This window comes from Eublepharis macularius, chromosome 7 (genome assembly GCF_028583425.1).
Source record: "Eublepharis macularius isolate TG4126 chromosome 7, MPM_Emac_v1.0, whole genome shotgun sequence".
Taxonomy (NCBI): Eukaryota; Metazoa; Chordata; class Lepidosauria; order Squamata; family Eublepharidae; genus Eublepharis; species Eublepharis macularius.
In genome coordinates, this window is record NC_072796.1 from 93734248 (window position 1) to 93751490 (window position 17243).

A 17243-nucleotide genomic window follows, 5' to 3' on the forward strand; every position below is an offset into this window, starting at 1 on the left:
CATTATATATATTTAAATGCTGTATGTTATCTTACACAAAAAATTCAAACTACATATTTTTATTAAAAACTTGTCTTAAAACATTTCATTCATTCCAAAAGGAGAGGTTTTCTTAGTGCTCCCCCAATATCTTAATTTTCCCTTTAGAAATTTTTTTTATGTCCTCGGAGTTGGAGCAGCGGTGGGAAACAGGGGTCGAATCCACATTCACCCATTACCCGCATGTTTATCGGATATCTTCCGTTTGCCTCCAATCCGTGATTTTTTCCTCTTCGTTCACATTCCTGCTTCCAATCCATCTTTCTCGTGCGTCCCTCCAGTCACACGGCTGCTCAAAAAATGCTTTTTTGGGCGGGACCTTTTTTCCCCCGCCCATTTTTTTTTATTTTTTTGAGCGCACTTTTCCGTTATTTCGATCTTGCCTTATAAAGAAACATCATTGAAGATAACGATGCCTCTCTTTCCCCCACTGACAGCACTGATGGCTCTCTCTCGTTTCTTTTTTGGAAATTTGGAAGCATGTGGGAAGCTTTCGTGGGCATTTCCTATGCAGGACAGTTCAGTGCCTGAATTTTACTGAACTTTCACTTCCCTGGAGTGTCATTATTTCGATATTTTGTAATTTCGATATTACAGTAATATAAAATAAAAAAAATAAAAAGCAATTAAAAAGGAAGTTTTGCGAGTCCGTTCTGAGGATGGATTCACCCCAAAATGATTTTTCAAACTACCAGATTTGATTCAGAAACAGCACAATCAATAAATCCAATGCTATGAAGTCAAAAACAGTCTTTTGCAGACTACGGAGCACTTGCAAGTTGAATCAGCCAATAGGAACTCTCAGAACGGCCGGAGAGACAGGAAGGGGGGTGGTTTTTTAAAAAACCATGTAAATTGCGCATTGGCCCGTTCACGGCCACCGTGAAACTCCTGTTGAAAACCTGTGACCACATATTCGGGAGAAATGCGAATGAAATGCGTCTGTTTAATGAGGTAATGTGACCGGCACTCGGGATTGCATGGGGAATGCGGGGAACATGCGACTTAGAATGAGTAATGTGGATTCGACCAGGAGCTGCGGGCAGCGGCTGGCAACCCTGACAAGGACAGTAATGAGCAATATTCCGCTGTAGCTCCAAGCCCTTTCTGCTCCTTGGGACTCTATTCCTGCAAGGCAATAGGTGTTGTGAAGTTTGGCCAGCAGTAGCAAAGTTTGAATTGAGCGGCTAGTAGTCATCCAGAACTGTTGTGCTCCCATTCCCCCACCATCTCCGAGCTATGCGGACACAGGGCTTAGTTGGGATCCTAAACCATTCAGCAACAGGATTTGGAATGGCTCTCACAGTCTGGTTTTCATTTTGTTTGTTAGCAGGCTTCTCAAACATGGCTTGTCATCTAAAATTCCTATTCTTCTTGTCCAATACTTGCATAATATAGCTCATCCAATTAATAAGAGTCTGTCTCCACACAAAAAATGCATCCTGTTTTATCACATACTGTAAACAAAACCTTCGGAGAAACAGCACATAATGTCTTTTACAAATCACTGCATTTTTCCAGATGTATGGTATGTTGGGAACCTGACACAAAAGATGTGAATCGAGTTAACGAGCCTGCCTGCATTTTTATCAGAATGGGTGGTTGATTCATTTGAATAAATTTGACCTTTTCTGTTTATTGCTTTCTTGTACCAAAAAAAATCGCAGTCCATCCGTAGCCAATCATTATGATGACCACAAGTCCACTCAGGCACCTTGACAGCTGAATCAAGAGATTTGCCCTCAGGCAATAGGCTGAGCTGGCACACATTCATTGGTGCTTTTTGCACAATAAATATCTTTACTGTTTTCATATTTTTGCTGTTTTTACACATTTCACTTCTCCTTTACATATCATTTGCAAGCAAAGATTTATATAGTACAACACACACCATTAGCACTTTGCAGGTCTTTGTAGTACAGATGCCAAACTACATGTAAGGGGTTTGAGTTTTGATTTGGTGGGGAGGGGAGGGATGCTTCCTAGGGGACAGACTAAAGGAAACATTTGCAGAGGCCTCTATTTGAGAAAGATAGCAAGAGCAAAGTAATAGCCTTGACCTCAAAAAGGATGGAAATACAGACTTTGGTCTGAGAACAGTGCAACCAATCCCCAAGGGGACCTTGGAGTCTCATAAACAGCAAGTTTTTACTCTGCATGGTAAATCTCTTTGAAACTCCAAGTGTCAAAGGCAGTTTGTGATAACAGCAGAGAGATCTGTTATCCAAGGGGAGAAAAGTCATCTCACTGCATACGTCTGACATTTTGGCCATACCTGAAGTAGTTTTATAGATTTTTTTGCCCCCCTCCCAAAAAGGTAAGAATTTCAAGGGTTGAGGTGGTTTAACACAACATGACATGATAGACCAATGGGAAGCAAGTAGCTGAATGGCAAACTATTTGCCTTGAATGCCTGAATTCTCAGATTAAGTTCCCTGCACTTCCAGGTTAAAAAATATCAAACATGAGGAGATAAGTCTTGCTTGAAACCCTGGAGATCAGCTGCTAATAAAAGCTGGTTAAGTGGACACGTTGCTTGACAAGGCAATATCATGTGTTTGTAAGACAGATTCATAACATTTGTTCCTGCAAACTATGAGGTGATTTTCTTGGAGGCTCTTCTTCATATGAAACAGGCCTCAGGGAAGAGTCCAACATATTAGTATTGTGAGCAAATGTATATGGCAAACCGAATTCAAATATTGATGTAATTCCTCTCTCTCAACAATGACTTGATGTTCCACAACACTGTTCCACCCCATTGGCTGGCACTGGTAATGAGAAAGAAAATCATGATGTTGGGTAAATTATAGCAGATTACAATGAAGAAAAGGGTGAGCAAGATTGTCCTTTTTGGTTTCAGCCATGCATTTAAGGTAACCTCTAGTCTGAGCCTCTCATTGGTCCATTTCTCCATTACAGATTTGACCCTTCCAGATACACTTTAAAGCTGGCTTTTCATCCTTCAGAATTGATTCAGTTCTTGGACTCCATGAAAACTGAGAATAGCAATGCAATCCAAAGAAGAGTTACTCCAATCTAAATCCATCAATTCCAATGGTCTTAGACTGGCATAATGCTGCTTAGGATTGCATTGTTAGTTAGCACAAAGTGAATTTGATGGTGAATCTGAACAAACGATTTAGGGATGGGCAGATATATACACATCTGATTGTGGATTAATACTTCTTTCCTTAAACCAGCATTTTCTGTTCATCTACCACCATCTAGTTCTAAACATTCCACATATCAACATTCATTAAAATGAAAGAAAATGTAACCAATCCTGACTCCTCCTGCAGTGAAATGAGAAAATAATTCCTCTACCTGCCACCCTGTCAAAGTACAATAGTAAGCTTGGCTTTTGCTTGGCATTGTAATCACAAAATTCTATTGCCAAACAGAAATTGTATATATGATGTTATTCATCATTTATATAGCACTTTTATAGAGAGTAGCATCAACACAATGCCAATACAAATCACTAAATTTCCAAGGCAACAATCTATCAAATGGGAAACACTTTACAAACAAGTTATGCTCCTTAATTATGGGAAAATGTATACAAGAATATAATATATACAACAGCATATAAACATATAAAACAACAGATTCACATCAATAACAGATTTTGTAACAAGAAAAATATCAGCATACCAGCTTCCTTTATTCAAGCAGGCTTATACATACAGCAGGCTAATCAAAATCTCTCTAAAATAATATTATCTCACAGTGTTATTTCTAAAAAGATACTGTATTTCTAAAGAACAAATAGTTGGAGTGTAAAAGAAAACAAGTTGGGGACCCACAAATACTTTTGGAGACATCTTCATTTTTCCCTTCCTTCTCTTTTCCCAGTATCTCCTTACCCACACTATTTCCTCTTTCTCTCCTCCTGGCAGGCTCCATATACTCGCCTTTCCCTACATCCTTCTTTCCTTCCAACCCACTAAACAACTTATCTTTTATCTTTCCTCCATCTCCATTTGTATTTATTAATTTAGTCCATTTACACTCTTGTCTTTCTCCCCAATGGAGACTCAAAGCAGCTTACATCATTCTTCTTACTTCCATATTATTCTCACAACAAGCCTGGGAGGTAGGTTGGATTTAGAGGTAGGCAGGGCTTTTTTTCTGGGAAAAGAGGTGGTGGAACTCAGTGGGTTGCCCTTGGAGAAAATGGTCACATGGCTGGTGGCCCCGCCCCCTGATCTCCAGACAGAGGGGAGTTGAGATTGCCCTCCGTGCCACTGGAGCAGCATGGAGGGCAATCTGAACTCCCCTCTGTCTGGAGATCAGGGGGCGGGGCCACCAGCCATGTGACCATTTTCAAGAGGTTCCGGAACTCCGTTCCCCCGTGTTCCCCCTAAAAAAAAGCCCTGGAGATAGGTCTGTTCATGGCTCCAATATCCAGATTTATATATCCAAATTTAACTATCCAAAGATCAGAGGCTGGCTGCTTCCACACACATTGGATAATCCACTTTCAATACTCTTTAGTGAACATTTGAAACTGATTTTCCATGTGTAGAACAAAAAATCCACTTCAAAAGGATTGCGAAAGTGCATTGAAAGTGCATTATTCAACATGTGTGGAAATGGCCGCAGTTGGCTATTAGTATATACGATAATCTTTGCTAAATCTGATCACTAAGATCTAAGGTCTTCACAGGAAATCTGAAGGATATCAAAGTCAGACTCTATAAATGGAATTAATAAGTCGTTAAATTTGTCAAAAAGCTCATCGTGCTCAATCTTCAATTTACTGTTTCTGTGGAGGGTGATAGAGCATGTGGTGGAGGAGCAGGGATTCTCAGATGATACAACTGCCATTGACTCATTTCAACGTGCCTTCAGGCTTGAGTTCAGAACCAAGACTGCCTCCATTGTTCTGACCTTGATTTGAAACTGGATGTGAGACAGTCATTTCATAGCAATTGGTAGATCTATTTGCAGCCTTTTATACAGTTGACCACTCCATTCTTATTCATTAGTTTTAATATGGCATAGACATGAGGGGAGCACCTCATTTGTTGTTTAGTCTCGGATGCATCACACTGCTCTTTGAAAAGCAGGTGGGCATGGTGGCCAAGAGCATTTTCTATCAGCTGCATTTGGTTCACCAACTCTCAGCTGATTTGACCACACTGATCCATGTTTCTGTAACCTTGTTGGATTACTGCAATGCACACCATGTGGGGTTGTCTTTGAAAACAACCTGGAAATTACAACTGTTACCCAAATAGTATCAGGGGCTAGCCGCTGGGAACATATGTTGCCAATTTTGAAACAACCGCATTGGTTGCCAATCTATTTCTCATTTCAAGGTGCTGCTTATGACTTTTAAAGGCCTTCACAACTTGGAACCCACATATTTGAAGGGCCATGTCCTTTCATATGTCCCTGTGTGCCAACTCTGGTCTACAGGCAGCCATTTTTTCGCCATCCCACCTATTAGGGTGGCCCCCTCTGGCATCAACCAGAGCCCAGTCCTTTTCCACTGTGGCTCTGCTCTGTGGAATGGCTCTCTGAAGAGGTAAGAGGAGCCCCCATCTTGAAGATCTTCAGGAAGTACTACAAGACTTGCCTGTTTGCCAGGTTTTTGAGGAGGTTTGAATGGCAAGAATCTTTTAAGGATATGAAGGAATTGGGGGTTGTTGTTTTATTTTAGTTTTATCTGCAAATGTTTTTAATCTACTATAGTAAGCTGCTTTGAACCATGAGGAAGGGCAGCGTAAAACGTTTCAATAAATAAATAGAATAAAACGAGTCTTTCATATGTAATCAGGCACAAAGAGTTTCTACTGGAAGAGGAGAATCAGCACGGTGGGATTAGTCTTGCAGACTGCCACAAGATTCTATTCTCTCACTTATACTCTTCAACATGTATATGAGGCCACTGAATGAAATTGTTTGGCACTTCAAGCATGTATGTCATCAATATGCAAATGACACCCAATTCTATATTTCTTTATATAAGCCTCCAGATGCATGCATCAATCCTGGCTCTGAACCAGTGTTTTGAAACCATTGTCAAGGCAGAACAAGATGAAGCCGACTCTAGACAAGACAGAAGTAATGCTGTTAGGAAGGCTGATGTTATAGGGTGATTGGACCCACTTGTCTTAGATGAAGTGGAGTTGGCATTGACAGGCAGGGGGTGCTCATGGACCTTACCTCGCGGTTTGAAATGCAGGTTAGTGTAGTAGCCAAAAGTGCCTTCTATCAGCGGCATCTGGCTCACTAGCTTTACCTTTCTTAGACTCAGGCAATCTGGACATGCTGACACATGCTTTTGTAGTCTTACAGTGAGACTACTGTAACGTACTTTACATTGAGCTTCCCTTGAAGACAACCTGGAAACCTCAGCTGGTTCAGAAAGCAGCAACAAGAATACAATTTCTGTCAGGGGCTAGAAGGTAGGAACATAGCTTCCCTATCTTAAAAGAACTACATTGGCTGCCAGTTTGTTTCTGAGTTCAGTTCATGGTGCTGGTTTTGACCTTTAAAGTCCTTGATGGCTCAGGGTCCACATCTAAAAGGTCATCTCATCCCATATATCTCCATGTTTGCTGTTTAGAGCAGGGCGGAGCTTCTGATGGTTTCCTCTCTAGCAAGGCTAAAGCCCTCTCATTTAGCCTGCTGCAGACAAAGAGAGATCCTGGCCATCTGGGAGAAAGAAATGGCTAGGTGAGATCAGTCAGCGCAAACTGATTTCGAGGCTTTGTTGTCACTTCCCTTTTGGGCCCTTTTCGAGGGGTTTCCCAATGTCCCTCCCGCGAAGCTTAAGGCCAATGGCTCTCTCAGTCTTGCCCAGCACCTGGTTGTTGGAGATTGCCCTTCCAGATTCGTAGTCAGCAATGACTTGTGGCTTTTCATTGATTTTTGTGGCCAGATCCTTCTGGGTGAGCCCTTTGCTCTGCTTGTCCTGCTAGATCACTTTACCCACTTCAAGAGGGACCCTGTCATGATGCAGCTCCTCTGTCTCCCAGTCCAGCTTTGCCATGTTCTTTGTAATAGAGTGCTGCTTGTTCTGGCCTGCTGCCCATTTCTTGGAGGTCTCCACATCCTCTCCTCTTCTTTGAGCTGCTAGTATGGCCTGCTTGGACTGCGCTAGGGCCCTTCTTGCATAGAACTGTCACTGTGTCCCAGTCACTCTCTGCCATGGCTTCCCATTCCTGTTCAGCCTCTGCTAATATATCTCCATGTACCAAGTGCAGTCCTCAATCTGCAAACTACTAATGGTTTCCTCACTTAATGTAGCACACCCAGCATCAGCAAGAGTCCATGCCTTCTTCATTATCACTCCCACTCTGTGGAACACGGTCCCTGAGGTACCATCTGTAGAAAATTTTTGGAGGGGCTACAAGACCATTTTATTTGTCAGAGCTTTTAATGGGATATCTGTTGAGAGGGACATTATTTGGGGTTTTAGCTTTGTTTCTTTTGAATGGTAAGGTTTTTAATTATGATTTATAAGTCACTTTGAACCATGAGGAAAGATGAGATCCCAGCCTATCGGTTAAGATCTGCCTCCCAAGCCCTGAAGTCTGTGCACCCATAGGTGAAGTGATAATGATGAGTGGTGGCCAGAACAAGGACTAGGGGCAGGGCATTTTCTGTGGTGGCACCTTGCCTTTGGAACATTGTCCCCTTTGAGACTCACCTGGCATCTACGTTAGTTTCTTTTAGGCTCCAGACTTTCTGTTAGGTATTTTATCTTACCAGCTTTTTAATGATCTGCTTCAGTTTTACAGATAGTTTTTATGGTGCTTATGTATAATGGCTTTTTAATGGCTTTTTTTAATGTGCTGTGGTTTTTCAATTGTAAACCACCAGCTCTGAAGAGGTAGCATGGAAATGCCCTACATAAGTATATAAATAAATAAATGATATCAATGACTGAAGAAAGGAATATGAAGGCATCTTTAAAAATGTTTTTCTCACTTATTCAAGAATGTTATCTGAATAAATACCATGTTTGAAAAAATGTGTCTTCATTTCACTAGTTAGTAAAAAAACTTTGATCTCCCTGTAAAAAGCCTGGATCTCTATGGAAAGATCAGTAGAACTGCTGAGTTCCTTTCCTTAATTCCTTGCCTCAGAACAAGGAAGTCAGTCTCAGAAATAGGGGTAGTTCCACAACATGTACTAACACACCCATATATCTTGTCAAGAGGGACTTATGTGTGCCTTCAATGTCTTGGTTTCATCCTCCCACAGTTGTCACCCTCTGATGATGTCACAAATCACTTTGTACATTCAGCCTGTCTTCTGCTGGCTGCCCCAATATCCTTTCTGAAGCTGGGTGGTTGGAGAATCAGAAGCAGTCTTGGGGATCGCTGGGAGTGCATCTTGCTATAAGTTTTAAATTTTGGAACTTGCTTGGCCTTCTTAAGTTTAAAGGTTGGTTTAGCAACTGTTTACTACATACTGTGCAGGTATGCGGGAAGAGCAGCTTTGCCTAAACAGAAAGAGCAACTTTCTCCCAATCTTGCTTAAATAACCACTTTTTAAAAACAGATGAGCTGTTAAGTTCTATGCAAAGGCACGTATGCACTTTGGAAAGGTAATTTGAAAGCGAGTTGAGCCATGACAAATAGGGACAGCTGGCCTAATTGAATCATTGGATCTAAGACAGCTCAACTTGGTTATCCTCACTGCAGCCACACTGATATTAGCGAGTGAATCATTAGCCATGAAATCATGTCGACTTCCCTGACTGCACAGTTCTTGACATGACAGGGAGTGTGGTCTGCCTTTCATTATAGTCCCAACAAGTTCTTGAATCTGTCATGAAGAAGGACAAGGGTGGGGGGAGGCATTTGGGGGCATTAAAAAAAACTTTTTGGCACAACAACAGAAAGCAATTTGTTCAAACATACATCACAGAACAGTTCAAAGAAAGACAATTTGTGTTGTGGTTCAGGTTATCTGCTAGCTGAACAGAGAGCTTGGACATCCAAATTTGTTCTTCTGCCTGTGCTGTCATACACACAATCTGCTGCAGGTACAAGTACAAACATGCTCTAGGTACAACCCAGAAGTGACAATAGGTAGTTCTAGGAATTGCTAGAAACTCTATGGCAAACTCCAGTTTGGGGCAATTGCTAGAGCTACTTAAAGCCACTTCTGGATTGAACCAGAAAGTGATATGCCAGCATGGAGGATGCCAGCATTTTTTATTTTATTTTTCTCCCACTTCTGCTTAGAGCAGTGACAGGCATTGGAGATGATCAGTGGGAGATTGTCTGCCATAGACAAGCACTTGACAACTATTATGTACACTGAATCAGAGCATCAGTTCATCAAGTTCAGTATTGTCTATTCAGACTGGCAGTGGCTCTCCAGGGTCTCAAGTAAAGTTTTTTCACATCACCTACTCCTTTTTTTTTCTCGATGTCTAACATACAAAACTACTACATACATACATAACCTACAAGACAGTAACTACAAAAGACTACAATAGCACAAGGGATGGGAAAGAAAGGGGAAAAAAAGAGAAAGGGAAGGAGGGGTGGAAAAAAGCGGAAGGTGACCTACAAACACTAAACACTACATTTCAATGCTTTCCCTTCATACTGCCATAGTAAAAAATAGCTTAATAAAATAGTGACGGAGTGGTTGATCATACAAATTACAAATTACAATTCAAATTAAATCTTTTTCCCTCCCCTGGGCCTCGGGCGCAATTGTAACCCCAGCCGGAAGGAAGAGACAGACACAGGCTTGGAATAAAGGGCCGTTTATTAAATGACCATAACGTAATGCACGGCAAGAGCTAACTAAGCGGTACAGGTCAAGCCCTGGGGTCATACCACTGACCACCGCCTTGCCTGTCTGGGCGAGCCCCCCTGCCCCGGGTATTGGCCATCTCATGAATGGCTGGAACCTGGCAGCCAGGCCTTGGATCCCCCCTCAAGCACCCTTTACGCCCCAGCCATCAAGCATGAGGTTAGGCCTTGCTCCTGGGGATCCCCTCAGGCGCCTGCCCTCCTAGCAAGGAGCCGTCAAAAGCATCCCGCCGTCCTGGCAGACCCTGCACCCCACGCATGGGGAAAATGCCAGAGGGGCTCACCGGCCCGCACCCTATTCCCAAAATCTCCTGCCACCGCAAGGGTCAAGCCTCTGCTTAGACCCTCGCGCCCCACAGGTGGCCTAGAGCCACCCAAAGCCCTTGCCGCAGGTCATCTAGGAAAATATCATTGCCCTCAGGTGCCAGGTGGACACCATCTCCTCTGTAGAGGTGGGCAAACTCGGCCCTAATCTTGGGGTGTGGCAAATAAATACCCAAGCCTTGCCCCAAGGACCTCTTAATGGCGTGGTTAGCCTTGCGTCGGGCCCTATCTATTGCCCTCGTGTCAAAGGCCTCCCGCCAAACCCTCCGCTGTAGCATCTCCGGCCATACTATAAGCACACCCAGCCACCGGCTGCTTATGTATTCAAGGTCCTCAGCTACCTGCATGCCAGCCCCAGGTCATTACCACCCAGGTGAATTACCACAATGTGTGGGGGAGGACCTTTCCGTCCCCTAAACAGGAGAGGCAGCAGGCCAGGCCATCTGAGACCACGCCTGCTCTGCCAATCCACCGTGGCCACAGCGCTCAGGCCCAGCTGGGATCCAAACTGTGTTCTCTTGGCTTGATTGGCCGCCCAGAACACCATGCTGTGGCCACAAATCAGGATTCTCTTCCTCTCCTGGCCCGACATGGCACCTGAGGAAAGAACAAGTAGTTTGCCATTTAAAACTGCTGCAGGGGCTGGACATAGGACTGAAACGCCCTTGACCGCCACCTGCCCACTCTCTGAATCGCCGGCTGAGGGTATCCCATAGCAGCTGCTGTGGAGGCCGCACCAATCCGGAAGGAGTGGGTTCCGAATTTGACCCCCGACAAGCCAATAGTCTTAAGTGCCCTCTCTGTCACCGCCCAAAACTGATATTTAGTCAGTGGGGCCTGATCTTCGTGGTGGAATAAGACCCCTTGGTCATCCCCACGAAGCGTGACATATTCCTTGAGGGCCTTAACAGGGCACAGCTCCTGCTCAGAGCAGGGGTCCAAAAGCAAGGGGCTCCCCTGCTGTCGCTGGTCAGTCTTGGACCGTCTGATCCCAATGGAGACTTTATCCCCAACAAATTTAATGTCCCGGGCATTCAGTGCCTGGCCAGACGCGTCTGTACGCGATGAGGCCATCAGCTTACTAACTCGCAGAGCTCCAAAAAATGCCATTAAGGCAGAAGCGTGGAAAAGCTTCCGTTCAAACGCTGACCAACAGACTTCCGCCCATGCGCTCCCCAGTCCCTTAAGAACTGATGGGGAGATGGGCTGCCTCGGGTCACGTGGCATTTTTAACTCCCTGGCCCAGCCTTCCAGCATCTTTCTAATCCTGAAGACACCCGTGAATTCAGGTAAGCCACGTGCTTTGCTGGCGAAGGCTAAAGCAGCCAACTGACCCCTGATGGACCTCACTGCAAGGCCCCGGCCCCGCTGCACTACACAAAGTGCATCAAGTGCTTAGGTGGGATGAGCCACTACTGCTGGAGCCCCGCCAACACCCTGAACTGGTAAAGCTGCCCGACTGCCCGGTCGTAGGCCTGGCGTGTACTGGGGGCAATGGATAGCTGGATTGCTCTATTTACTTCCGCCGTCCAAGCTCGCAGAGCTCCTGGGGCATCCTCGCTGGTTGCCTGTCGGCCCAGGGAGCAAGCTGCCAGAATCGTTCCATCTGTTGGCAAGACAAAGCATCTGCCACACCATTATTAACACCTGGAACATGCCTGGCCCTGAACAAAATGTTCATCTGCACACATTTCAATGTAAGGGCCCTTACCAGCCTCATCACCCTGGGAGATCTAGATGCCATGGTTTTGACCACGTGCATGACAGCCAAGTTGTCAGACCAAAAGTGTGTGATCCCCAAAGCCACACAGCCACTAACAAGGGAAAGGACTCCAAAAACGTAAGTTCTGTGGACAATCCCTGGGCTACACAATTAGCGGGCCATTGGTCAGCACACCAATGCCCCCTAAAAAAGACTCCAAAGCCTGTAGACCAGGAGGCATCAGAGGTGACTTGAAGTTCGGCTTCTAGCAAAAGCTCCTCCCTCCAAAAAGTCACCTCATTAAAGGTGTAAAGGAATTCCTTCCACACCAAAAGGTCATCCCGCATGCCCTTATTAATTCTTAAACGCTGATGGGGCAACCGTAAGGCCCTCATAGCATCATACAGCCACCTGAGGAAAGCCCTCCCAGGCACAACTGCCTTACAGGCAAAGTTTAAATGGCCAACTAATTGCCGCAACTCAAGGAGAGATATCTAGGCTCCACTCAAGCAGCCCTCCAATCGAGCCCAAGATCTAACACCGTCTCTAAGGGCAACCTTAAGGTCTGTTGTACTGTGTCCAGTTCTCTTCCCAAGAATGCTATGACAACAAATGGTCTCTCGGTTTTCTCATAAGCTAAAGGAACCTCCAGTTCCTCTGAACACTCCATGACCCCTGCCAAAAGCCTGGCACACTGCCCCATGCCAGCTGGCCCAGACATCAAAAAGTCATTTAAACAATGGACGAATAGTCAGCACCCTGCGCCTTGGGTAGACCTGAAGAAACCGTTCAAGTACCCTCAGCTTTACTGGGCTGGGCCCCTTTGCCAGGCCCTTGTTGGCCACCACTGCCCCCAAAGCATTTCCCACCCTGTCTTCCTTTGGGGCAGGCAGATTATGGGTGGGTTCCCATGCATGCAGGGCAGTCATGCATATACTTGCCCACTTTTTTGTTGCAAAGTTCCTCGGACATGAAGTCCCAACAAAGCAGCCATATTTAAACCTGCTGCCCCGCAGAAGTGCGGGAACCTGAACCCTGAGAGGGCAGAATAATCATATGATCACTCTCGCTCCTATTTTTGAGGTTGGACTTGGTAAGGGCCATGACCTGCACCAATCTGCCTACAGCGGATCTTCTCCTTATCCCTATCATACAGATCATCTATATCCTTCTTCTCCAGTTCCCTGAAGAGAAGGGTAAAGTCATCCATGTACTAACCCTTTGTATATTCTCCCCGCCCCCACAGGCAATGCCATGTCTCCCGGGGGAAGTGTCCTATAAGGAACCATGCCATATCCCTGGGGTCCATAAGGGGCCAGGCCCATCTGCTTGCCATAACCAAAAGGCCACCCAGTCACAGACAGAGGGAAGGCCTATCCATCCCAACTGGTAGCACAGCCCGGTACAGGCAGTACTTGCACCTGCTGGAGGTGCAAGGAGCGTCTGGCATAACTAGGCCAAATAGTTAGGCCTGCAGAAGGCCAACCAAGCATGTCTCCAGAACAGAAGATGCAGGAGCGCCGGTAGCAGCTACCTGCCCCAAAGAGCCCCAGGGCCAAGTGGCACTCTGCTTGGGCAAAGGATCCGTACCGTCAGGCATGGGTCGTTCCACTGCTATGGCAACTTGCCCACTGTCAGCTGACCATTCCTGGTCAATGTCAGCCACACTCTCAGTTGATGTTGGATGGTCCTGGCTGCTGCCTCCATCACTTGCCACCACTCCTGATACTCCATCCAGGGCAGAAAGACAAGAGGCAAAATCCTTATTAAAAGCAGCAATTGTAATTCTTTTAGCACCCTTGTGTGGCTGAACAGGTGCAATAGCTGATGCTGTACCACTCCTAGCCCTCTCAAGAGCAACAATGCGCTCCATAAGTTCCTGCCTGCCTGGGCCATCATCCTCGTCTGAGGGAGACAGAGCCTGAGTAGGGTTCTGCGGCACTGGCCGTTTACAGGCCACTTCCCCATTGATGGGCCACCCCCTTTTCTGGGCAGCATAAACATTCCCAAATGATGACACGGCAGCCGTTAATAATGTGTTGGACTGGCTCACAGCTTTACCCCTTAACCAACTGTTGACGCTAGCCCTGACAGGTAGCACTAAGCCCCAGCAAAAGTAGCAATTGCCAGGAGCAGTACCAAGCTGCCACACAAGATGGTGCCGAGCACAGTCCTGAGCAAATCTGCCTGCCAACAGAATGGCTGTCAGGCAGAAACAGGCCACCAGTAATTCTCCACCATAAGATGGCGCCGAGCACAGCCCTGAGCAAATCTGCCTGCCAACAGAATGGCTGTCAGGCAGAAACAGGCCACCAGTAATTCTCCACCATAAGATGGCGCCGAGCACAGCCCTGAACAAATCTGCCTGCCAACAGAATGGCTGCCAGGCAGAAACAGGCCACCAGTAATTCTCCACCAAAAGATGGCGCTGAGCACAGCCCTGAGCAAATCTGCCTGCTAACAGAATGGCTATCAGGCAGAGACAGGCCCTCTTTTATGGCCCACAAGAATATAGGCTTAGGTGCCGCTTTACCAGTAAGCCAAAGTGAAGAACACCGGCTCTGTTTTTTAAGTGACTTTATTTTACTTCTTGCCGGTGGGGGGGGGGGAGGCTAAATGGAAACAAAAAGGCTTATGGCAGGAAGAGGGGTTTATGTGTGAGTGGGGGGGGGAGAGGGCTCTCACCACCCACTCTCTCCAAGACAACTATTAAGGGGAACGACCACACCCAAGTTGGGCCAAAGTCCCTCCAATACAGCCCTGCTGCCTGCCACCCCAGTGCCCCACCAGCCTGCTCAATTAACTGCTCAATTACTCTAGCCCCAACAGGCCCTGAAGCCCTGGCCTGTATTGTGCGCTGCAGCCGCCAGCCGCCTCCAACAGCCTCCAAGAGCTGACTGCTTTCGCTGCTCCAAGGCCCTCCTGACGAGCAGCTGTTGCTGCAGAGGGCCTACCCTTCGATGCTCGGGGAAGCCTGGAGCAAAAAGCCTCCTGCCTCTCCGAGCGATCGAAGAGACTGAGGCTGGGTAAGGGCGGAGCAGCCAGTAATGGCTCAAGGCTCCGCCCCCCCAGCAAAGCCCCGGATGCCCGGGAAGGGAGACTGTCTCCTTTCCACCGGGCGGGGCTCCAAAGGACGGCTCCCAGCTTAAGCGGCGTTCTGCCGCGCTGGGAGAGCCACATTCCCTCTGCGCAGCTACTGCCGGAGCGCTCATTGCCTCCCCCCTCCCTTCAGGCTTCGGATCCTCTTCTTTTTCCTTGGTATCTGGTCCAAATTCTGGATTTTTATCCACAAAATCCCTTAGCTGATCTTCCGAATTAATCTTGTAAGCTTTATCTTTATAACTAAACCCGATTCCTTCCGGGAGTAGCCATTTGTACTTTATATCCCGTTCCCTCAAAAGAGCTGCCAACATCTTGTACTTAAATCTTTTCTTCCGCACTAAAAATGGAACGTCCTTCAATATCTTGACTTTATTTCCCAGAAAGTCCAATTCCGCATTGTATGAATTATATAGGATACTGTCCCGGACCCTCCTAGATGAAAACTCGATAACAATCTCACGAGGCAGCTGCCGCTTCGTTGCATATTTTGAAGATGCCCGACAGACTCCCAAAATGGCGCTTTTCACTTCTTCTTTAGTTGCCCTCGCGGGTGTCGCTAAAAGTTCCGAGGCGAGATCCCATAAATCCTCTTTTTCCTCCTCTTTAACATTCTGGAGACGCAAAATGGTTTGTATTCGCTCCACTTGCAGTCCGATCAGCTGGTTTTCCACCAACTTTAATTCCCTGTTTGTTGCTCTCGTAAGTGACGCACTTTCCCGGGCAGACTTCTCTGCCCCCCCCCCGCTGCTTCTTTAATGGCTTTCACATCGCTTTCAATTAAGCCCACCCTTTGCTCTGTTTCATTCAGCTTGTCAACAAAGGGTTTTATGGCTTCCATAACCGCTCTTTTAACCAGTTCCTCAAGCGTCTCGCCCCTCTGCAAGGCCGCCGTAACTGACTTGCCAAGAGAAGGACTCTGCTTTTTCGCTGCCATTTTAAGGGGGGGGGGAACCGCCAATCTTCCGAGACTCTATGAGGGGGGAAAAATCCGAGTCTTCTAACCTTCAGACCCCACCACTCCTCGCATGCGCTTGTAGTAACAGAAGGGATTCGCTTACTTGCAGGCTTTCGCCTAATCCTGCTCCTTGCCGTTTTCCATAGCCCGGCAGCACACTGGGTGCCGCGCTCGTCTGCCGGCCTCATAGGGACAAACGGGCAATTTACCCCCTGCCTCGATCTGTCAGAGGGCTCTTCCCGCCGCGTCCCGGACTCAGACTCCCTGCCTGAGAGTCTGGGGGCTAACCTTTGCAGATCAGCCGCCCGGCCAGGCGGCTCGGCCGCTTCCTCTCGGACCTGCCGAGAGGAGCGTCCGACATGGCTGTGAAAATGAAACCGAATCACATCACCTACTCCTTTGACTTCTTAATAGGAGATGCTGAGGATTGACTCTGGGACCTTCTGCTTACAAACAGAAGCTCTTCCAGTGGGCCACAACAAAGATGGTTTAAATAAAATGCACCATTTAGCATTGCTTTGCAGCTTTTAAAGCAAATCCTTTGTTTTGTGGTGTATTGTGTTGCATTTTATTTATTGATGTATACACTGCCTTTCTCTCTAATGTGGGCCCAAAGCAGCTTTCATAGTTCTCCTCTCTTCTATTATTCTCTCACACCAACCCTGTGAAATACCAGTCTAACCACTACACCACTGTGCCTGTAGCAGCAGTGTTACATAACGTTTGGCTCCCAGCACCAGCAAAAGGGACTTTCCTTTACCTTTGGCCTTTATGTATGATAGCACATGCCTGACATCAGGCCTAGTCTGGCCTAGTGCTCCTAGAGGAAAATACTGATCACAGGTAGAGCCAAAAGACATGAGAGCAATTTAACTTGTTTAACCCTTTAGACACACATGTGCCTTGAATTTCATACTGCACCACAGAAATAGGCAAATTAACTTGGATTACCATATATGAACCTAACTTCTTTGTGTTTAGAACCTGTTCCTCCCTTTATTGAAATAAACAGCCAGTTTGGTGTAGTGGATAAGAGCATGGGACTCTAATCTGGAGTACCAGGTTTGATTCCCCACTCCTCCACTTGAAGCCAGCTGGGTGACCTTGAGTCAGTCACAGCTTCTAGGAGCTCTCTCAGCCCCACCCACCTCACAGGGTGATTGTTATTGTGGGGATAATAATAACATACTTTGTAAACCACTCTGAATGGGCATTAAGTTGTCCTAAAGGGTGGTATATAAATCAAATGTTGTTGTTGTTATTTTGTACTCCTTCTACCTCATCTGCCTTCTCCTTAATTGGGCCAGGAGTGGGTGGGGCCCTTCTG

General features: G+C 46.3%; 1 pseudogene; it reads right to left on the bottom strand.

The window, feature by feature from the left end:
• Positions 1–6733: 6733 nt before the first annotated feature.
• Positions 6734–7205, bottom strand: LOC129333732 (endothelial differentiation-related factor 1 homolog; annotated as a pseudogene).
• Between the last annotated feature and the right edge of the window lie 10038 nt (positions 7206–17243).